Source organism: Cryptomeria japonica, chromosome 8 (genome assembly GCF_030272615.1).
Source record: "Cryptomeria japonica chromosome 8, Sugi_1.0, whole genome shotgun sequence".
NCBI lineage: Eukaryota > Viridiplantae > Streptophyta > Pinopsida > Cupressales > Cupressaceae > Cryptomeria > Cryptomeria japonica.
In genome coordinates, this window is record NC_081412.1 from 93,808,588 (window position 1) to 93,817,764 (window position 9,177).

The following is a 9,177-nucleotide window of genomic DNA, read 5'->3' on the forward strand; positions in this document are numbered from 1 at the left end:
AACCAAAGAAAATTCACCTTCTGGATCATCCTCAGTGGATTTGAATGGGTGTCTCTTAAAAATGAGCCTTGAAATTTTAGAAATTTTAACTACTAATGGAGTCGCAACACCCAGATGTAGATGCAGATTCCATTTTGAAATATAGATATGAAAAGATAGCTTCAAATGAAAAATACCTTTTGATTTTCAATTGGGTATAGGAAATCATTGATTGATTTGCTTCAAGATCGGATTTTGTTGCTAAAACTCCTTTGCTCTACTATTATGCTTTTCTCTCTTGTTCTCATTGTGAAGAATGAGCTCTTGAAATGCCTTTTTATTTGTGTAAAACCTAATTTTTTATTGTAATAAATGCATAACACTAATGTCTCCCGAATACACTATATTTCACCAGATTATCAAACCAACATGTAATCTTTCAGATAACATCTAGACAACTAATCTCCATAATCTGCAATGATTCTTGACTGGTTACAAATCTTCAAAAGGGGGTTCTAAAGATATGCATGATAATCTACCCCCCTAAGGCTAAAATTCCCTAGTTACCGGATGAGGTTCCATCACTGGATTCAGGTGTGGAGCTATTTTGAACAATCGAATCTTCTTTCTTAACCCACATTTTCTTATGTTGATCTCTGATTTCATCTACTTTTTCTTTGCCTTTCTCATCTAATTTGCCTTTGTTTACTAGACCATTATTGTTGCTTCTGCAATACCTTGCAGTGTGACCTGGCTTATTGCCTACATGACAAACAACATTTGATTGCATAGGTCTCAAATTCATCTGATTTGGTCTCATCCTTCATTGATTAGAGATATGCCCAAACATCCCACAAGCATAACATCTCTTGTTTTGAAAACTATTCATTACTACTCTGCACATGTTTGACTTGTGACCAAAATTGTTGCATATGAAATACTAAAGGTAAAGGTAGGACCATTGTTCACATTATTCATCATTCCATTATTCATCCCACTTCTGCATTGATTTTCCATGTGACCAAATTTATTGCAAGTAAAACATCTACCATTGAATTTATAAGCATTAGGTTGTCTTATTGGAGGATTCTTCTCTTCTCGTGATTAGGCTTTGCATTGCTTTGTCCAGAACCAGAGGATTCTCCTTTCTCATATCCTCACATGTCTTTTCCATGTCTCTGACTATCTAGCATCTCATTAAGCCTTTTTGAGCTAGCATTAAATTCGTCTATGTATTCATTTGTAGTAGCAAGTTCATCTCTTAAGGCAACAATCCGTCTTTCAAGTTCTTGACCATCATTCCTTGATTGCATAAAATCAAGCTTCACCTGATCATTCTCATAAGTAAGTCTGTAGCATTCATTTGATCTATCTTTCAATGATTGAGTCAAACTTTCTTCATTATTCTTCTAGTCTTCAATCTCCTTAGTTAGTTTCATCACAATGGATTGCATCTCATTCTTCAATACAACATTTTCTCTAGCAAGCTTTTCACATTCTTTAGTTTTTCTTTGGTATTCAATTCTTTTCTATTGATTCTACTTCAACTTGTCCATCTGTTATTTCCTCTTGTCCCTTGAAGTGTTGACTTGTTCTTTCAGATCCTTAACGAAGTCTTCAGCTACATTCAAGTTTCTTTTAAGGATCTTATTTCATTTCTTGCTACATCAAAATCCTCAAGTGCCACACAAAGCTCTCTATGCAAACTGGAATCCATTGATTCAATCTCTTGGACCTTCCTCAAGTGGTTAGGATTCCTCAAAGGAAATAGGCTCTGATACCAATTTTTGGAATCAATGAACACTGAGAGGGGGGGCATGAATCAATGTTCTACAAATTTCAAACTTGTTAAGCTTATTCTTTAGCCACTAGATGAGTAAGAAAGAAAGTAAAGTGTAACAACACAAAACAAGTAACCAAGCAACCACAACATCAATATTTTTACATAGAAACCCAAAAGAAAGAAACCACAGTCAGATTTGAACCCACAATATTATTCCACTATGGTTAGTAGCAAAACAATATTACATAAGGGGATTGCACTTGTATTTAGACACACTGCCTAGAGCTCACTGCTCAAGTTACAAAAATAGGGAAACTCCCCCAGAGGAAGGCTCGCTGCCTTACAAGGGATTACAAACTGATTACAAGTAGTGAAATGGAAAATATCATCTGATTATGCCAAAAAAAGTTTTAGTTAACAGCAAAATGATTCACTGTAACTGATCTACGTATCTTCTCTGTTCTATTCTGCAGTTGCTTATCGGATCAACCAAGATCAAAATGTGCATGAAAAACTATGCTCAATCACTTCAAAGAAGTCTATCACACCATATCGCACACCAAATGCATCATCCAAATCAATATTGTATATCCGCACATACAAAAATTAATCTTTCACAAGTTGGCTTCACCAAAAACCACATAACATGTAACATAAAATGTGTTCCACCAAAGTCAGCTTAATCTAATCACAAATCAAAATGTGGAACAAAACAAGATGATAAAATGCTTCCCATAAGTCGGCCCAATCACCTCAAATACAAAAAAGATCACCGAAATCATTCCAACAGATCTGCAATAGACGTTACTCAAAATAGCTCTTCTCTAATTGAAATATCGGATATTGGAGCTCTAAACTTATACACAATTCACCACCAGAGATGAGGATCATAAAATAACCAGTCTCGAACCTTGAACCAACTTCCTAGATCACTACAACAAAAAATATGCCATCGAAACCAAGATGTACACCATGATCTCATGTTGTACCGGTAACTACGTTCCACCATCTAGACTTATTCCTTATGAACATAATGACTTTTGATAAACTACTTATATGTACACTGGATAGGATCTACAGACTAAATTGTCATCAATGACAACCCCTAAGCTTCTATCATGCACCAATCTTTACCGGAGTCACCGGAATAATGTCATTTGCCAACAAATACTTCAGTCATCTCAATTGAGCTTCCTTGGTGGCCAAGGGCTAGTTATATTTGGGTTCATATAGGAGATAATTTTGGCATCAAAATATCTACAACAATTCTACCATTTGGAGTTGATTGCACTACATTCATTGAGTTCTTACTCTTAGTTATTCTTTAGATTTATATCAGATTTGGGCAAAGCCACGATTTAGCTCAATTGGCTCTCACTAGCATCAATTTGTATTAAAGACATAAGGAGCGTCATCTTGGAATGAATTTGAAGGTAAAGAAGTGAATTTGCAGGGGTAAAATCAAATCTTAAATAGTTTGAACTACATGCACCATTACCACGATTTTGATAAGTTCTTCTTGTTTGGACAAAAAACCTAGTAATGGATGAAAATATAATCATTACGAATGATCAGTGATAAGGTTTAGGGACTGGAAGAAGTCTTACATGCTGGTAATAATTTGTTACCAATATGCAGACCTGTAATAGTCAATCTCCCATGATTTTACTCATATCTTCATATTCTAGCATCGAACTTGGCTTTTGATGATAACGCTCTGCTTGGAGGAAGATAGTGATTATTTTAGGGGTTGAGAAGAAGAGTTTGGGAGCTAATAATTATTTATTATCAAACCTCTATTCTTGCACTAGGGGTGATTCTTAAAACAATTCGATTTGGCAATTTGAAGGCTCCAAAAATTGGGATATAATTGCTTCTTCAATCTCAAGGCTAGGAGATTATAACTAGGTTCTTTTGGCATCATTACTCCTTGTAATTTCATGTTGTATGTAGACCTCCATGGTTGACACATGTCTTTAGATTTTTGAGTATTCATGATAGGCTGTTAGGTCTTTGGGCACATGTTTGAACATTGTAATGAATCTTTTTTCTCATAAATAAAGGAGTAATTAGCTTGCATATCATTGTTCATTGTTAAATGGTTTCATGCCAACTGTTCGATGAAATTACAGTCAACTATAGGTTTATGATTTGCATCCAAAAAAGGTGTAATTACATTATAAACTAGTTGCACATTCATCCTAGGGGATTATGCTAGTATTGAGAAGTTGTTAGTAAGTCATACATTGATGAAAACTTGTGGTTGATACCTCCAAAAAAAGTACAACTCTGTGACAATCATATAGCATAACAAGCAAGTTATTAAATCTGCATAACACGTAGATTGACAACCAACTATTTGTCAATATTTCTTGCATTCTTAGTCCTACAATCACAAGGGATATTTCATGAGGCATATGCATATGTGCCAAAGGAGAAGCAAACAGAGTTGGAGAACAAGGCTCTAAAATGTATCTTCATCAGATACAGTTATGGTGTGAAATGATGCATGATTTGGGATCTTGTTATATAGATGTATGATGTGATTTAATTACCTTCTACACCTGAAAGGGTTTAATTGAGACCCCTAGATAGGCAAGAAGTTGAGGAGAGATCATCTAGCTCCAAATCTTCAGAAGGGGAGGAAGAACCTCCAACTAAGCTTGTTCAAAGATCTACAAGACATAGACAACCACCTAAAAGGTATTCACCTGATGATTAGATATGTATTTTTTCTTTGAATACTAATATGGATTAACCTAGATCTATAGAAGAGGCATTAGCTATGAATGATGTAGAATCTTGGAAGATTGCTATGGAAGAAGAAATGACAGATTTGAAAAAGAATGATACATGGGATCTTGTACCATTGCCTGAAAGATGGAAACTTGTTTTTAAATGGGTGTTCAAGAAAAAGATTGGTTTAGATGGAGGTATTGAAAAGTATAAAGCAAGGTTGGTTGCAAAAGGCTACTCTCAGGTTGAAGATGTTGATTATGGTGAGATATTTTGTCCTATTACAAAAATGACATCTATTTGATTTTTGCTTTCCATTGTTGTTGCTTATGATTTAGAGGTTGAGCAAAAAAAATGTGAAAACTGCTTTCCTTCATGGTGATTTGGAGGAGGATAATTATATATAACACATCTAGAACACTATGTGGCAAAAGGCAAAAGTACTTTGGTCTATAAATTAAGGAAACCTCTATATGGCCTCAAACAGAGTCCTAGGATGTGGTACCCAAAATTTGATACATATGTGTTGAGTTTGGGATTTGAGCATTCTAAATCAGATCACTGTACATTGCATTATATGTTGAAGATATGTTATTAATTGTGATAAACTTATAAATCATTGAGAGGGGGGGTGAATCAGTGATAGCAATAATAATAACACTTTAATCCCATACTGATAAAAACATTTAACCAGTTTACTTATGACTTTGCATGCAATATAAAGTGTTATATAAGAATTCACAAGAAGTAAAACATTCACCATAACACAAATATTTATATGTGGAAAATCCAAATGGGGAAAACCACGATGAGATGGAACTCACAGGTTAACTATTTGCAGAATAGGTAACTGACTGGTTAAGGTCTACAGGTACTCTGTTAGGAGAAGATCCTGTTAGAGATCCCAAGCCTTGTTAGGAGATATACCTGGTTAAAGGTAACCTCAGTAGAGGATTTAGATCCAAGTTAATGAATCACCTTGTTAGAGGTTATAGGATTTTCTCAATGAAGCTTGTTAGAGCTTACTCGACTAGGGGATTTAACTGTTGTAGTGATTGGAAAACAATAGGTGGCATGATCTAGGAATAGCACATTTTTCTTATTTGGATCCTTTTCTTCTCACTCATTACTGCATCACCGACATATTCTGTAACTCCTTTAACAAATTGCATCAAAATTAACTCACAACACCACTAGCATCTACTGTTTCAAAATAACTCATCATAATATCTTTTTATAGATATCAGATCTCATGTTGGCTCATGAACCTTGATACATTTTCCTAGGTTTAGTGAATCTAGAAAATCATCCTTAACATGGCACAAATTACCGCCATAGTGTTGGTTGGTGGTAACACACCACGACCAGTGATAACTCATCACACAAACTAGGAAACCAGTTAGAACACTAATACTGGTTGAGTGTTGACCGCTTCAAACTCAAAGACCGATTCACTTTAAATCATACTTGGTGATGGGCCTTCTTGGCTCTCTCTACTGCATCTCAAAACTTGGTAACAGTGGAATTGACTAAAACTGATTGTCTTAACTGCATATACTAGTTGTCTACATATACCTGTTTAGACACCTTCATAACAGTTAGACTTACTCTATACATATGATACCAGTTTACAATACAAAGACTTAATAGCAGTACTAGTTTGACCTAACTTCTATACAAAGATGACTATGACAATCAAATGATATGTGTGCCATCAATGATAGCACAAAAAGTCATCAAATAAAAAAATCATCATCAAGCCAACATTCTCCCCCTTTGGCATTTATGGCAACACTTAGAAAAATTTGACAACTAAGTGTGCTTACAAAAATGTACAGACTCCTCCTTAACATTACATACAAAATTTTCACATTACATACATATTTCTACTCCCCCTTTGACAAAAATACCAAATAGAAAAGTAAAATACATACATTACATCAAAATTGGTCATCAAAAACTGCATATATAGATAAATATAAGAGTTTAAAAGTCTTTAAAATGTAATTTTCCAGAAAATGTCACTAAAATGAAACTTCAACTGTTCAAGGTCATTATCCCATGTTTCTAACAGCATCTCGGTGATGTCAACATGTGTCAAAATTTGTTCAACAAATTCTTTCATAGCATCAATAGTTCTCATCTCCGGGGTAGCCAAAACTGCTTCAGAATCCTTGTATGCCCTCTATAGGATTTCAACTTTTGGAATTAGTTGATTCTTTAGTTCCTTCAAGGATCTAACCCACTTCACCTATTCAAAATCATAAACTTCTAACAAGTCCAGTAAGGCATCAACCGATTTACCAAAATTTAAAGTGGAATCTTGTACCGATAGGTATGCATCACTTATCCTCTCAAGTTCCTTCTCTATATCTTCTCTCTTTTACTTCAAATCAGAACAAAATAGTGATACTTCAGATATAGTAGCCAAAATTTTACCTCCAGTTTCTATACCGGTTCTCAAAAGATCTTTATTCACTGTTAAAGCAACCTTTCCTTTGTCAATTTCTAAAATTAATTGCTCTCCCCTTTTCTTCCTGTAATATTTTTCTGCTAAGGTATGAGCTACCTCTTCAAGTGATTTTAGTTGTTCCCTAGCATCAACAACTAACTGTTCAAGTTTAGCAATAGGGGTAGATAAATTATCTATAATAGTCTCCAGTAGGAGACTTGACAAAATGTCAACAACAGTTTGAATAGTCTCTGCTTCTTTTCTCTTCTCTTTCAACCTCTTCTTTTGTGCTCTGAATTGCATAACAATAGAAATCTCCATCAGTTCAGATGCACTCAAATTGTCCATATCTATAGGAATTTTTATGCTAATTGAGTTATCATCATCATCATCATCATCAGTTTTCTTCTTCTCCTTTGCTTTGTCCTCTTCATCCTTTTTCTCTTCTACCTTCTTCTATGTTTTCTCTTTCTCTATTTGTTCTGGCACTATTGTTGTAGTGACCGGTGGAATTTGACTTTCAACAATGTGATCCTTTACCTATGGTGGTTGCATGTCCACACTTTGTTCAGTAACTAGTGCTTCCTCTGCTATTTGTTCACCAACAATATCCGGTTGTTGTTCTATTTCCTTAACCAGTTCAATGTTGTTACCGGTTGTATCAACAACATCCTGAATTTCTTCAGTTTCATCCACAAAGAATATGACAGGTGGAGAACTTGTGTCATCCTTATTCTTGACAAGGTAGACTACATTCGATGTAATTATTTTTTCATTATCCAACTCCGGTGGAGCTCAAGTCTCAGTCTGATCAGGTTTATTATGATAGTCCTTCAATTGCTCATTCATCTTCTGAATATTTTGTGCAATTCGATGAGTATCATCTTCAACTATCTGAATCTTCCCTTCCAATAGTCTAAGTCTCCATGTTTTTGAATGAAATTGTCCTTTATATTTAGCAAGCATTGCTAATAATTCTTCATGAGACAACTCAGGAAAATATTGAGTAAAAATTCTATCAATCATCTCTTTTTCCTGATCAATAATCAACTTCCATTTATTTTCCAAAATTGAATTTAAAGAATCAGAAATGTATTTATGAATCTCATATGGTAACCAATTATATTGACATAGGTAATTGATTACCCCTTGTACCACTTCTTGTTTCTGAACTTCTTCAAAGGAATCAAAATAATCCTTTAGATAATCTAAACACTTTCTCCTTAATGTTTTCAGAGTCCTCTCAAAATGACTCTCTTTCTTGAAAGATGCAACATTAATAGGAGTACTTTGTTTGGGAATTTCTCCTCCTGGTTTAGATTTCTTGCCAGTTATCTTCATCTTCTTCTTGGTTTCTTCTACAAACTCAGTTTCCTCAGGTTCTTCTTGCAAGATGAGATGTCTGCCTCTTTTCCTCATGGCTGTAGGTTTCTTTGCATATACCTTATGTTCTAGTTCCTTCTTAGTTTGAATACCCCTTGTTATTCTTATACTGGTAGACACATAAGCTGCTTGATCTTATTTCTTCTTTTTCTCCTTCACACTACTGGGTTGTGCAAGTGCAATTCTTTCTTGATAAGTGCCTAGTCTTTTCTTCTTAGTGTCCTTAGGTGATTGTTGACGTGTATTTTGTACACTATCAAACACAGAATAAAATACCTAAAGGTACCTTATCCTCTCTTGAGTAAAGCCTCTGATTGCTGAAGATATCGCGAAAAGGATCAATCAGGATGACTCCAAGGTTCTTGTATGTAGGATCTCTACGTGTGGATAAGCTCTTAGTGGTACGATGTGATTTGCTGGAATCACAAGGGGACTTACATTTGATGATTGAAATTCCGATCTGCTTTGCTGGAACACAGGCTCTTACTAACTTAGATTTGAAAAAATGGAAAAAGGATGAGGGCGAAGAGAAGATCTAATCCTAATATTAAGAATGTAGGAGCAATGATTGATTTTTTGATGAAACTCTAACTAGGTCTTGTTTTGACATCAATGGACCATCTCCACAAGGCTAGTGCGATCTTCTAAGGGAAGCTTTATGATGTTCAAATCATCACCACAGGCATAGACACCATCAAGTTGATGCATATCAATGAAGAAGCGACAAATTGAAATTGAGCTTAAGCTGAACGATTCCAGTTGACTACACAAGGCAAGTCTGCAATCAACAAACTGCTAGTAGTATGGATATATGAATTCCACCATCAATCAATCACATTTCCTC